Here is a 15,437-nt window from a genome sequence, read left to right as displayed (position 1 = left end):
GGTCAGTGATTGTGTTATTTTAGTGGTTGTTGGCCATGTTTAGTGGCTGTGTGCCTTTCGAATGGTGTATTCTTGTGTTGTTTTATTTTGTCCTGGTTGTGTACGTGCGTTTTGAGCGTGTGTACGGTGTGTACATGGGCCATTTGGTTGTACGATTATGTCCTTGTGTGTGGCTTTGTACGACTCGTACATGCGGTTGTGATGTTGGGGCATGGGGTGCGCTCCGTACTTAGGAGGTTGTGTTGGGGGTGCGCCAGGAACTACTGGGGTGTAGGTTCACGGTGGTACGACACGTACTGGGGTGGGGGTACGACTGGAACGTACTGGGGTGTAGGTACACGGGGGGTATGACACGTACTGGGGTGGGGGTGGGGCTCGAACGTACTGGGGTGTACATAGACGGTGGTACGACACGTACAGGGGTGGGGGGGTGTACATTGACGGTGGTACGACACGTACAGGGGTGGGGGGGTGTACATTGACGTTGGTACGACACGTACTGGGGTGGGGGTATGACTGGAACGTACTGGGGTGTAGGTACACGGGGGTATGACACGTACTGGGGTGGGGGTGGGGCTCGAACGTACTGGGGTGTACATAGACGGTGGTACGACATGTACAGGGGTGGGGGGGTGTACATTGACGGTGGTACGACACGTACAGGGGTGGGGGGGTGTACATTGACGTTGGTACGACACGTACTGGGGTGGGGGTACGACTGGAACGTACTGGGGTGTAGGTACACGGGGGTATGACACGTACTGGGGTGGGGGTGGGGCTCGAACGTACTGGGGTGTACATAGACGGTGGTACGACACGTACAGGGGTGGGGGGGTGTACATTGACGGTGGTACGACACGTACAGGGGTGGGGGGGTGTACATTGACGTTGGTACGACACGTACTGGGGTGGGGGTACAACTGGAACGTACTGGGGTGTAGGTACACGGGGGGTATGACACGTACTGGGGTGGGGGTGGGGCTCGAACTTACTGGGGTGTACATAGATGGTGGTACGACACGTACAGGGGTGGGGGGGTGTACATTGACGGTGGTACGACACGTACAGGGGTGGGGGGGTGTACATTGACGTTGGTACGACACGTACTGGGGTGGGGGTACGACTGGAACGTACTGGGGTGTAGGTACACGGGGGGTATGACACGTACTGGGGTGGGGGTGGGGCTCGAACGTACTGGGGTGTACATTGACGGTGGTACGACACGTACAGGGGTGGGGGGGTGTACATTGACGTTGGTACGACACGTACTGGGGTGGGGGTACGACTGGAACGTACTGGGGTGTAGGTACACGGGGGGTATGACACGTACTGGGGTGGGGGTGGGGCTCGAACGTACTGGGGTGTACATAGACGGTGGTACGACACGTACAGGGGTGGGGGGGTGTACATTGACGTTGGTACGACACGTACTGGGGTGGGGGTACGACTGGAACGTACTGGGGTGTAGGTACACGGGGGGTATGACACGTACTGGGGTGGGGGTGGGGCTCGAACGTACTGGGGTGTACATAGACGGTGGTACGACACGTACAGGGGTGGGGGGGTGTACATTGACGGTGGTACGACACGTACAGGGGTGGGGGGGGTGTACATTGACGGTGGTACGACACGTACAGGGGGGGGTGTACATTGACGGTGGTACGACACGTACTGGGGTGGGGGTACGACTGGAACGTACTGGGGTGTACCTAGACGGGTGGGGGTATACATATACGGGGGGTACGTGTCGGACGTACGGGGGCTGGGGGGAGTGTTGGGCGCGTATGCGGGCACATGTCTCCATGGTTGATATAGGTGTTCGGTGCGGACGGTGTTTTTTCCATACGGTTGTAGGCTCAGACGCACGGGATGGATCGTGATTCCTCGGTCGGACTTGGATTTTTACGTTTGTAAGGTAAATCGTCCGAGGACGTGTCGGACACATTTTCCGGCCCGAGGACGTGTGGGGAATGATTCCCAGTGCGGTTCGTATGGACTTTTTACCATGCGAATCGTGATTGCCAGTTCGTACGGCACTTGTACGATTCGTACGGTAAAAAGACCCGATACGAGTCGTACGGGGACATTTTTTACCGGATCGTGATCGGCACCTAGGTGTTTGCAAGGGTGATATTTCCTAGTTGAAAGTGACATGGGTGGGAGTTTTAGCCTGCTTTGTAGCATGAGTACTGATTCTTGAATACGCTTGATTTTTGATAGAGAGCTTTCTGTGAGGTGTAAAACATTCTTCATTTCGAGAATAGTGTTTTGAATGTTCTGGGATACGCTGTCGGTTTGAAGTTTACGTGATTCTACTTGCATTTTTTTTTCGGGAAGGAGATGGATGAGAGGAGCCCAAGGGTCCTGAGCTAGGTTTGCTTGATGATTCGATGCCCATGTGATTAGGGCTAGTTTTTGAACTACCAGCATTTTTTTTCTATTCAGAGGGGTGACCAAGGGACTATTGGTGAAATTATGCGATGAACTCCAGCTGTCTTGGACACTTGATGCTGAGGATGTAGTATCTGAAATTTGTATGGTTGATGATAATATAGACAATGATTTGCCGTGAGGTTTGGCAAATGGGCTAGCCATTACTCGATAAGCTTCATGGCCGGTGCTACCCTGTACACAGTGAAGGACAGAACTCGTGTTTGGGTGTACAGGGGTGTACAGGGACATACTTTTCTTTGTGGGTTGGTGTTAAAAAGCTTTTGGTGATAAGTGTTGAATTGTCTACTGAGTGCGGTGAGCCATTGACCTGTGACTTTAAATTCATTGATGTGAGATTAGCCTGATGGGATTCTCGTGATATCATAGGGTCTGTTCTAGAAAAAATGCTGGCTAGTTGTGTGTTGGTTTGTGTGCTAGGACGTTGATGTCTTGAGAGCATATTGTTATGAACGTGCTCTTTTAGGGTGAAAAGGGGGTCATAAAATTTTTTTTAGATCCTTGTTGGCTGCTTGAATCAGTACAGTGCCATTTTTATAGATTGTTTTATTTAGATCAGCTCTTAGTCTTTGTGAAGGAGCGATCAGTAACTTAATACCATATGGAATGCTTCTTGTTTCTTGTGTGTTTAATAACTTTGTTATGGTCGAGCATCATTTTTCTATTTTTCTTGTGAAGAATATTAGGTTAATTATAATTATATCTTTTTTATTTTAAAGAACAGATCTATCAGTGTCTCTGTGTATTTTGAATATTAAAAAAACATTTATAACAGAAAAATTAAATGTTTAGAAGTTTAACTTACCTTAAGAGACTGCAAGACGTCCCAGCACTTAGGTTACAGCCCCAGCCTGATACCATTTATTAGCGTTCCATTCCAAGTCAGGCCCTTTGGTTGCAGGCTGTGGCTATAACCTACTGTATATTAGGTCTAATATACTTTACATCTATCTTTAAGGGAACCAATGGAATGACTATGGGCCTCATTACGATGGCCAAGGGACCGCAACTGACAGGCTGTCAGTGGTGGTCCCTCTGCCATCACAATGCAATTTTCCCCCGCCATATTATGATGGTGGGGGAAGCTTGGCGGTCGGAAAGACCAACCGCCACAGGCGGATCAAATCCAACCACCCTTCGGACCAAATGCACAGCCCTGAATTGTGGCGGTGCCTGGCATGCACCACCATTGGGTTTATGACATCCCTTTCCTCCGGTCGTACTGCAGCGGTCAACCCGCCGCTAAACGGCTGGCAAAAATGGATTTGGGGTCCCGTATCGGGCCCCCCTTAATTCCAGGTGCAGGGACATGTACCCTGGGGGGCACCTATGGTGACCCCCTACATATCCCTGCACCATGTGGCAGGCAAAGCATGGTGCCTGCTACGTAGTGCAGGGATGTGTCAGCACCCTATATTTTGTATTGCGGTGGGGGCTGCTGACCGCATCCCCAACACAATGGAAAATATAGGTGATGCGACCGCCATGGTGGCGGTCGCATCGTAATTCAAATTGTGGTGAGGACGCCTCATGGGTGGCTGGTACCAAATCCAAAATGATGGCAGATGGACAGAAGCCCGTCCGCCATCGTAATAAGGCCCTATGTTTCACCTTTCCTTCACCCACCATATTTTCCTTTTAGGCTGCCAGCAACGAATCGGAAGTGCCAATTTTTACTTAAGTTGAAAATTCACAATGAAGCTTTTCATGCACTCATATCAAGACTATTAAGTCTTATCGAGTACACTAGCAATCACCACTTGCTAGCTAGGGCTCTTTCATTTCACTTGTCCACCATGTATGTGCATACTTCTGACAACGCAAGGAGCTATTACGTTTGTCTGTAGCATGTTTACGTATGAATGATGGAACATTACTGCACCCATATTATTTTTCTGACTACGCAAGTGCACGAGAGAATTTCTGTGAGCACAGCAGATACAAAAGGACGAGGAAGCCAAACAAAGCGCTATGGCATGCCTCTTTATCTGTTGTGTATGTGCTTTACGTTGTATGTCTTTTTTCTTGCAGATTTCTACCAGTTGGTCGGTCCGTAAGTACTGTTAATCCACCACATGCACAGCACACCTTAGCGCGTGTGCTGAATATCACTTACACATTCACGTGGCTATTTCCATTTTTGTAGCCACATCACCACTCATGTTTCTTTGGTCCTGAAGAAAGCCTCATTAATAAAAGAGAGGCTGAAACATGTCGACCAGTATTTAAGAGATATAGAAGATAGATTTTTATCTTCACAATAGCTCACCTTGTTTTTAATGTGTCCTAGGACCCTATGATTAAATCATTACCCGGTTGGGCATCCTAGAGACATTTTTAAACTGCACCACTTTTTGAGCACATTTCACACTCACAACCCCTCAAAAAAAAAACGCTCCACTGTATTCCAGGCATCGAAGCACAGCTGGGTTGCAGTCGGCAGCCCAGCTGGGAACCCGATGATGAAGCATACCACTAACTAGGTTAGTGGCTGAGGGTTCTTCTTACAAATCCATTGGATTCTGGTGCTCTAAAGCATCATACTGAGTCGGATAAATCTAAGGATTTACCTACGGGTCTATACACGTTGTTGTATTAATTACCACAAGCGGGTATCCGGGGCGATTTTAAGAGAACAACAACTCTCTGTAAGTAAACCAATATCCCCGGCCCTTCGTGGTTTACAAAGGTAAAGCACTCCCCTCAGCCCTGTATGGGGCGGAACTATGGGGTTTTGAGAACATCATTGCCCTAGTGAGATCGGAGAACATGTTTTTAAGAGGCCTGGTTTCCCTCCCAATCTCTACCCCATTAAAGCCCCTGTATTTAGATCTAGGCAGACACTCAATCAAAGATATTGTACGCCTCCGACCTCTACTTTTTTGGGCCCATATCAGATCGACCCCAGAGCTGTCCTACTATGCAGCAGCTTTTAGCGAGATCATTAGAGCGGATATAGGCCAGAGGGTCAAATGGATTTCAAATCTTAGGCGTCTACTATTCGACATAGGTCTAGGAGAGGCATGGGTTACTCAGACCCCGCCTCCCAAACAGGTTATAAAAAAAGCTTATTGGAATTGGGTGGAGACGGTTCAAGAGACCAATGCGGACAGGGGAACCCTCACTGAGCGGTTCATGGAATACAAGCCTGTTCGGAAGCTAGAAGCATATCTAGATTTTATCCAAAGTCCCAGAGATAGGTCCTTGTATATGAAACTGAGAATCGGAACCCTCCCCATTAATGATTTAATAGTGAGCTGGAGGGGGATCGATCGATGTGCGTTAGCAACAGCAGCAGCGCCATGCCCAGGATGCGGAGCTCGCACTGAGTCTATTGCCCACTTTATGTTTGCTTGCCCCGTATACAGACACATAAGAAGCAAGTGGTTAAAACCTGTCTGTACACTGTTGGGCTCAAGAAACTATCTGTCTGTTCTACGTGTCCTCAGGACAGATACTTCCTCCCTCACTGTGATCTGTGGGGTGGCCAAATACCTGGGATATGCATGGGTGCTACGTCCGAAGCTTTTTGACACCAAATAATATAGATTAGGCCTATATGAACTGCTCTGTACTATACTGTTGTGTATCACTTTTTATGATACTCAAATTTTAGGGGTTTTCTCCCATTTTTCTTTTATATGTTTTATAAAATGAATTTTATCTTTTTAACTATCAAATCGTAATGAATTGTCACTGTTAGGTCTATGTCAAATTGCTTTTTTGAACTGTATAAGGATTGATTCTGCTTTTATGATATATTTTTCTTTCGAATAAAGCAAATTGATTGATTGATTGAATTACTCATGTGGCCAATAGGTCAGTCCTCCATTTTAAATTTTTTTTTTTTTTTAATTATTTTTCCTTTATTTCCATTGAACCAAACATAACAAAAACAAACATATATGAGCCATACATCATCATTAGTAATGCAAATATTACTTGACAGCATCCATTGCCAGCTATTCCGTCACATTTCAGATTATACATATAGATACATATAAATTCAGATCTCCCACATTTACATCTGCCCATCGCTACCCGTTTTCCACCGGCACATCACGACTCTCCCTAGTAATACCCGGTCAGTCTTTAGTCACTAAGATCTGATTCCGAGTCTTCTGGTGGTGGGGCACATATGTTTCCCCGAAAGGCGTTCCAGTTACCCCATACCCGTTTCCACTTACGTGGGCATCCCCTATTGATGCAGACTGTCTTTTCCGCCACCATGGTACTATCAAGGTCTAGGCACCATTGCCGATGGGTGGGGGCCCCATCCCCCCCCAGCGCTGCGTGATGTTTCGCTTGGCTAACGCGAATGTTAATGTCACCTATTCTTTCACCGCGCAACCCAAATCTGTCGGCTCCCACACGTTAAGTATGCATCTACGCGGCTCAGGCGGGACATCGATTCCGCAGACCTGAGTCACCGTGGCCGCTACTTCCCCCCAGTAGTGTTGTATGTTCGGACAGTCCCAGATGGTATGATAGAATGTGCCTATAGATCCGCAGCCTCTAAGGCAAAGTGGGGTATCTGTCCTTCCTATGTTGTAAAGTGTCAATCTGGTGAAGTACATTCTGTGCAGAATTTTCAACTGTATAAGTTTTAATCTGGAGGGGGTCGCAACCTCTCGCGGGGACGCGAGCACCTCTTGCCAGTCTTGCTCGTCCATCTCACCTATCTCCACCTGCCATCTTTCTCGAAGGGTTTTTGTAGGTTCTTTCTGATGATTGATCAGCTTGCGGTATGTGCATGAGATCGCTTTTTTAGTGAGATAGTCAGTTAGCAAACGGTCCTCCAGAGGTGAGGACGCGGGCAAGTCACTTCCTGAAGGTGGTAACTAGACATAATATCGAAAAAAAAATATCGAATGGACATAATATCGAGTCTAAAATATAGAATGGACACAAAATCGAATGGACATAATATAGTCGTTAAAAATATCAAATTGCAGGTAAGTAATATCGAATGTCATAATATAGGCATGAAAAAATATCGAATATTTATTCATATCGATTTTTTAAAGTGTTTTGCATGTTAGTATATGTGTTAAAAGTGTATATTATTTTTTGTAATGTATGTTTAATTTTTTTAAAGTAATGAATTTTATGTTATTAAATTTTTGCGTAATTTAATTCCGTAGTGGGTTATGGGTTTATAGGGGAATAGGGTGGGAAGTAATTTAATAATAATTAAGTAAATATTAATTTTTATTTATTGGTATAGATAATTAATTTACTGTTAATTAATTATTAATTTGCATTTTTGATTATTAATCAATTTTTGGTATTTAAAAGTAATTGGTTGTTGATTCATTATTAATTGGTAAATAATTTGTATTAATTGGTAATTGGTTGTTGATTAATTATTAATTGGTAATTAATTTTTATTAATTGGTAATTAATTTTTATTAATTGTTTAATTGATAATTATGTTAATTGTTTTAATTTATTATTTGTAGTGGGTTGTGGGTTTATAGGGGAATATGGTGAGAAGTAATTTAATTTTAAATAATTAATTATTGAAATTAATTTTGTATATTGATAATTAATTTACTATTAATTAATTATTAATTGGTATTATTTGTATTTAATCATTTGTGACATTGAAAATTAATTGTTTGTTAATTAATTATTAATAGGTAATTAATTAAATAAACCATATTTATTGGTATTTATAATTATTTGATTATTAAATATTTTGTGATTGGTAATTAATTTTAATAATTTTTGTATTGGTATTAATGATTAAATTATTTTAATAAACATATTAAATTATTATTTTCCCTACTACTGCACTCTTTGGAGTGGGAATAGTAATTTTTACCCCTACGCTCTCCAACGCTTTCCCTATTGTTCACTCACTGGAGTGGGAATAGTAAATTTTACCCTCCCGCTATCCAACGCTTTCCCTACTGTTGCACTCTTTAGAGTGGGAATAGTAATTTTTACCCATACGCTATCCAACGCATTCCCTATTGTTGCACTCACTGGAGTGGGAATAGTAAATTTTACCCTCTTGCTATCCAACGTTTTCCCTACTGTTGCACTCTTTGGAGTGGGAATAGTAATTTTTACCCCTACGCTATCTGACGCTTTCCCTATTGTTGCACTCACTGGAGTGGGAATAGTAAATTTTACTCTCCCGCTATCCAACGCTTTCCCTACTGTTGCATTCTTTGGAATGGGAATAGTAGTTTTTACCCATACGCTATACAACGCTTTCCCTATTGTTGCACTCACTGGAGTGGGAATAGTCAATTTTACCCTCCCGCTATCCAACGCTTTCCCTACTGTTGCACTCTTTGGAGTGGGAATAGTAATTTTTACCCATACACTATCCAACGTTTTCCTTATTGTTGCACTCACTCGAGTGGGAATAGTAAATTGTACCCTCCCGCTATCCAACGCTTTCCCTACTGTTGCACTCTTTGGAGTGGGAATAGTAATTTTTACCCCTACGCTATCCAACATTTTCCCTACTGTTGCACTCTTTGGAGTGGGTATAGTAATTTTTACCCCTACGCTATCTGACGCTTTCCCTATTGTTGCACTCACTGGAGTGGGAATGGTAAATTTTACCCTCCCGCTATCCAACGCTTTCCCGACTGCTGCACTCTTTGGAATGGGAATAGTAATTTTTACCCCTACGCTATCTGACGCTTTCCCTACTGTTGCACTCACTGGAGGGGTAATGGTACATTTTACCCAGCCGCTATCCTACAGTAAAAATATGGATTATTTTGTATTAATATTACGTTTATATATATCTATTAAAAAATAAAAATGTAAGTTTATTTTTTTGAAGTTACATTAATTATTTAGTATTCTTAAGGTTATTTAAGTATTTTTAAATATGTTTTAGTTAATTATATTTATTATTTAATTACTTTTACATTACTTTTAATACATTTAAAAAAAATCGAAATTTTGACTGACTATATATTTTACAACGATATTTTAGACTCGATATTTTTGTACTTACCTGTTTGTAGATAGGAAGTCGATATTTTTGTAGTCGATATTTTGGCATCGATATTTTTGTAGGTCTATATTTTGGTAGTCGATATTATGTCAGTGATCCCCTGAAGGTATTACCTTTGTAAGGGCATGTTTAATTTGTAGGTATCTATAGTGCTCTGTCTCTGCCATCTGGTATGTGGATTGGAGCTGCGCAAATGTGACCACCTTTTCCTTGTTCCACAGATCGCCCACCCTGGAGATACCGATCAGGTCCCACTGCCCAAAACCCTTAGTCTTTCGTAGCTTACCAAATCTGGGGGAATCCCATAATGGTGTCTGTTGGGTTACCACCCCCTCCCACCCCAATGCCCGCTGCGCTTTAAACCACACTTGCACCGTATGGGCCGTAGGGCCGATCAGTCGGCTTAGCTTTGATTTATTATATAGAGCGCCCATTATGCCGTCTGCACCTATCATGTGTCTGTCCATGCTTAAAGCCGGTTCATCCTGGGGGGCATGTAGCCATTGGTTGACCACTATCAACTGGGAGGCCCAGTAATAGAGATGGATGTTTGGCAACGCAATTCCACCGTCTTACCAGCTCCGCATTAACTTACGTACGGCTATACGATGAGGTTTCCCTGCCCATATCAGGTGACCCACCTCCGTCGCAATGGCTTTAAAGTATGAGTCGGGTATTAGCATGGGTGTATTTTGTATTACGTAAAGAAACCGAGGGAGGGCCATCATTTTAAACAGCGCAGCCCGTCCCAACATTGTAAGTGGGAGGGTGTGCCGGTTCCTGACATCATTCTTTAATCTTTGCAGCGGCGGAAGTAAGTTGCGTTCAGTGAAGTGTGCGTGGTTTGGTGTGATGTGAATGCCTAGGTATTTAAAACCATCCGGCGCTATCTGTATTGCAGCTCCTTTAGGCAGGCGCGGGGGAGTTAATGGAATACCCTGAGACCCTGCCGTATGAGGCACAGATGTCTAATAAGCTATTGAGGGAGCGCTCTGGCTGTGTTAGGTATAGAAGAATGTCATCCGCATAGAGGGAGATACGGTCCTCCCAGCTCTCTGTCCACTTCAGCCCTTTTATCACCGGGTCTGTCCGAATCCATGCCGCGAGTGGATCCAGCACCAACGCAAAGAGCAGTGGGGAGAGGGGGCATCCCTGCCTAGTTCCCCGCCCTAGCGGAAAATCCTCCGACAGTCTCCCATTAACTGCTACCTGCGCCAGTGGTCGCGAATATAGCAGCTGTATCCACGCACAAATTTTGGGTCCAAGCCCCACACGCTGCAGTACTGCAAAAAGAAAAGGCCACTCTACCCGGTCAAAGGCCATACTTGCATCCAGTGATAGGATGACCGCCTCCTCTTGTATGGCGGGTGCGCTGGCAAGTATCCTGTGTAGGCATCTAAGGTTCATTGCTGTGTTTCTTCCCGGCATAAACCCAGACTGGTCCGGGTGTACGAGCGTTGTCAAGTATGGTTGTAGCCTGGTCGCGAGCACTTTTGCCAGAATTTTTTTCTCTTCAGGATTTAAGAGGGAGATCGGTCTGTAGGTGGTACACTCCTGAGGGGGTTTTCCGGGCTTAAGTATCGCTATTAGTGTGGCCACCCTTTGGTCTCTCGGGAAGAGCCCTTCTGCCAGACTGGCTTGGTACATATTTAAGAGATGCGGTACCAATGTGTCCGTCTCTCGTTTGTACCATTCCACCGGGATCCCGTTTGGCCCCATCGCTTTCCCGGTTTGGAGGCCCCTGATTGCCGTAGCAATTTCATCAGTGGTGAGGTCTGCGTCTAATACCTGTGCGTACTGCGGGAGTAATCGAGGGAGCTGGATGTCCCGAAGGAAATCTAGATTTTCCTCCACCGTCGCTGTTGCTATCGGAGTGTATACCATTTCAAAGTGCTGCGCAAAGGCCATTGTGATAGCATCTGGATCTGCTATCATCTCGCCGGTAGCTAACCGAAGGTGCGCCACCCATCGGCTGGCCCTCTCTTTCTTGTCTAGCCATGCCAGTAGCTTACCAGCCTTGTCCCTTGCCTCATATATTGTGTGGCGTGTTTTTGTGATCCGCGCCTGGGCTACCTCCCATACGTGTTCTTTATAAGTCTGTCGAGCTAAATGCAGGGCGTGGGTATTAATGTCATTTGGATCCGCTGCATGGTCTCGCTCAGCGCAGTCCACCGCGTGTTCCAATTCAGATATTTGTTGTGCTAATGCTCGTTTATGTGCGGTGATCGTTGAAACCGCCTGTCCCCGTAGGACTGCCTTATACGCCTCCCAGAGGACGCCCGGGGATTTAACTGTATGCGTGTTTTCCTGGAAATAGTGCTTCGTGGTCGTATGCATGGCTTTTCTGATCTGTGGAACCTTGAGATATCCCGGGTAAATGGGAAATATACGTCTGCGACCCCTGAGCTGTGAGGAATATGTTAGGAGCAGGGGTGAGTGATCCGAAATACCTCTAGAGAGATGCTTCACCTCTTGGATGCCCTCTAACCCCGTTTGGGCGGTGAGAATATAGTCTATGCAGGAGAGACTGTTGTGTGCTGCTGAGTGGTGTGTGTATTGATTCTCTGCGGGATGGCGCACGCGCCAAACATCTACTAGTCCCATCGCGTCCGCGAAATCTTGTAGGGGCAACAAACCCGCACCGCCGCCTCTGGGGGGGCATCTATCGCGTGCAGCATCCATCACGGTGTTAAGGTCCCCTCCCATTATGAGCTCCCCAGGGGCAAGGTCTATCAAGAATTTGCCAAGGGCTTTAAAAGCCAATGTGTGTAGCGCCGGGGAAATGTACACCGAGACGAAGTTGAAGACCCGCCCTTCCCATTGACAGGAGGCCGCTGCGAATCGCCCCTGATCATCAGTCCAGGTTGAAGTGAGAATCAGAGGGCAAGCCTTGCGAATCAGGATCCCCACCCCCCTGGAGCCTGATGTGAATTCAGAGTGGGTCACCATTTTGAAGCCCCATCTGTCCAGTGCTTTGACTGCTGTCCCCACCAAATGTGTTTCTTGTATTAAGGTGACAGACGGCGTATGTCTTTTTAGATACTGCAGCACTAGGCCTCTTTTTATCTTATTACCTAGGCCGTTTACATTCCAGGAGATCACTGTCAGAGGCTTTCCCAGCGCACTCACGGTGTTTGCATGTGTCCTAGAGGTAGTGTCTGTCGTGGCCCCCCTGGTTCGATAACACGAATATGAAGGAGAGTCGTAGTCAGCGATATACCCGGCGTGTGGATTGAGTCGTACATGTTTAGTTCAAATAGATGTGCATGTGCTCGTGTAAATAAAACAGAATAAACAACTAAAATCAAAAAACAACTTTCAATTACAAAAAGAAGCAAAGATGAAAAAAGAACCAGTCCCCTTACCTCCCCCCTCCCTGCCTCCCTGCCAGACGGATTCCCAACTACCCGCCTCCCCAACAATGCAGAGTGCTTCGATCCCATTAACAATACTTGCGTGTGGGGGTGAGGAAGTCCGAGAGGCGCTTGTAAGTCCCCCTTCTCAAAGGCTAGCAAAAAGTAAAAAGTCTTGTTCTGTGCGAGCAGCTATAAAGTTCTGGTGCGCCATGCCATCCATCTTCCGTTGATGTCTCTCCAAACCCGGCAGCGTCAGCCAAACTCCACGGCCACGGCATCTCACTTGCTCCGATTGGTTCCAGTGTTCGTAGTTCGTCTTATGCATCCCACTGCTGACGGGCCGAGGTTCACTTTGGGTCAGTATTCACCAGTTTATGGGCAAGGGACGTCACTGTTCAGCCGACTGAATGGAGAGGCCTCCCCGCTGGTCTCACCAGTCTGATTATCCGCTTCGCTCCCCTCCTGGAGCCGCTGCGCACTTCTGTCTTCCCGCCGGGGTCCACCTGCCCGTCGCCAGCCCTCTATCCAGTCCCATGCCTCCTCCGGCGCGTCGAAGAACCATGTTTTCCCCTCCGCCACTACTCGTAGCCTGGCCGGGAATATCATGGAGTACGATATTTCTTTGCTTTTGAGTTCTTTCTTGACTTCGGTGAAACTTCGTCTACGTTTTGTGACCGCCGCGGTGTAGTCGGGAAAAAAGGAGATCACCGAGTTCTGGACCTTCACTGGGGGAGCCACTCGCGCGGTCTGCAGTATGGCATCTCGATCGCGGAAGTTAAAAATACGGGCCAGGACCGTCCTGGGCGGTGCCCCCGGCCTGGGCTTACCTCCCGGGACCCGATGTGCCCTCTCCACTGAAAAAAAGGGAAGAGAGCCCCCTGGGCTGCAGCTAGGTTTTTATCAGTTCTTCCACGTAAAGATCCATGCCCTGCCCACCTTCGCTCTCCGGAACCCCCGTGATTCGGACATTGTTGCGTCTAGACCGCCCTTCCTGGTCGTCCAGCTTGGCCGCCATGATCTTGTTATCTGCTTCCAGTTGCCGGACCTTCCTTTGTAACTCGCCTGTGTCCGTTGCTAGCGTGGTCGCCTTCTTTTCCACCTCAGTTACTCTTGCGGCCGTTTTCTGAAAATTCGCTCTCAGAAATGAGACGTCTACGGAGATTGATCCCACTGTGGTTTGCACGTTCGTAAGGGCAGACATAATATCTTCCAGCGTGACTTTGGGCGATCCTTTCGATGTATGATCTGCCTCCCCTGCGGCCCGACGCTCAGACATTGCTGGAGAGTCTTTCGCGTAAGCGTACTTATCCAGGTTGAGCTGCGAGGTCTTGCGAGGCCCTCTGCCCCCCATCCTTGGCCGACCGGCACGGTCTCTAGGGGCCTATAAACCACCGCTGGGCGGTAGTCGCCGCCACCTGCCGTGTGTCAACGGGACCCACGCGGCCTGTCGGTTTTCCCACACACCCAGATAGATGGAAGGTCGATCGCAGTGCGGCCCCCTCAGGACAGGGCGTCTTCGCGCGTCTGGGCAGGAGGAGCCCACCACAGGGTGAGGACAAGAGCGGCGCCACTTACAATCGCCTCCGGATATGCGCTATCTTGAAGGGTCGCCTCCTCTTGGGCCGTAAATCGCCAGCGTGGACTGCGTAGCCCACCGGTAAGTCCCCACCTCCGGATTCAAGTATCTTGATTAAGCTGGGAGCGAGCCAAGTGCGCCCCTACGATGTTTCCAACCAGGTGGGTATCTCGCCCACGGGCCTTCTAGTGCGCCACTTGCTCCCGTTAGTTCAGCGGGCAGTCAGTCCAGGGAGGCGCCCACACCAACAGCGCTCTGCACTTTCTCCGCCGCCGTACCTGTAGGACCAACCTCCTTACCAGCCACAACACCGAAGTCCAGACCGCTGGCAGGTAGATGGATGATTGCACCTATACCACAGTCCACTTGGCCCCAGCAGCCTGCACCCCCGTCATGCGGTCCCTGTAGGTTACCCTGTTCTTGCAGGACTCATTGGTGGTGAGGCCAGAATCTTCACGCAGGCCCAAAACCGCCACTTTCACGGCCGTACAGTCGGCCGGCACCACGTCCCTCAGTCCACTCCTCAGTCGGAGGGATCACGGCATCCCCCGCACCTGTCTCCCTCCTGGCCCCTCAGGGAGGCAGGGTCGCGGCAGGCGACTCCGTGCCACAGCGTCGCGGCGTCCGGGGTGGCAGTCACCGGGCCCTCAGCGACGTGTCCGGTCGCGTGCTCCTCCGACGGGCCTTTTCAAAATCGAGGCCGCTGCTTCAGCAGGGACACAGGCTGCTTCCCGCTGGCGGTTCCCGTAACTCGTGCGGCGGCGCTGTCAAGTCGTGGTGGGCGGAATCGGAAGGTGCCGTGAGTCCTCCGATAGCTGGTACGTGCCTTTGAGAGCGGATTGTTATGCGGATAGGGCTCCGGATTTCATGGGGAACTCGCGCCGACCTCGGAGCTCCTTTACATCGCAGCCATTGCCCTCGGCTGCAAGCCACGCCCTAGTCCTCCATTTGTTAATATTATTTGGAGTAATATAGACATCTTACAAGTTGTGGTAATGCTGTAGTCTGGATTCATATATAGAGGTCACTGAGTAGCCTGTGGCCAGAAACTGATTAAAGACTAGGGTGC

This window comes from Triturus cristatus, chromosome 11 (genome assembly GCF_964204655.1).
Source record: "Triturus cristatus chromosome 11, aTriCri1.1, whole genome shotgun sequence".
NCBI classification, from domain to species: Eukaryota; Metazoa; Chordata; class Amphibia; order Caudata; family Salamandridae; genus Triturus; species Triturus cristatus.
The sequence above is the reverse complement of the archived record's forward strand: the minus strand, read 5'-3'. Positions refer to the sequence as shown.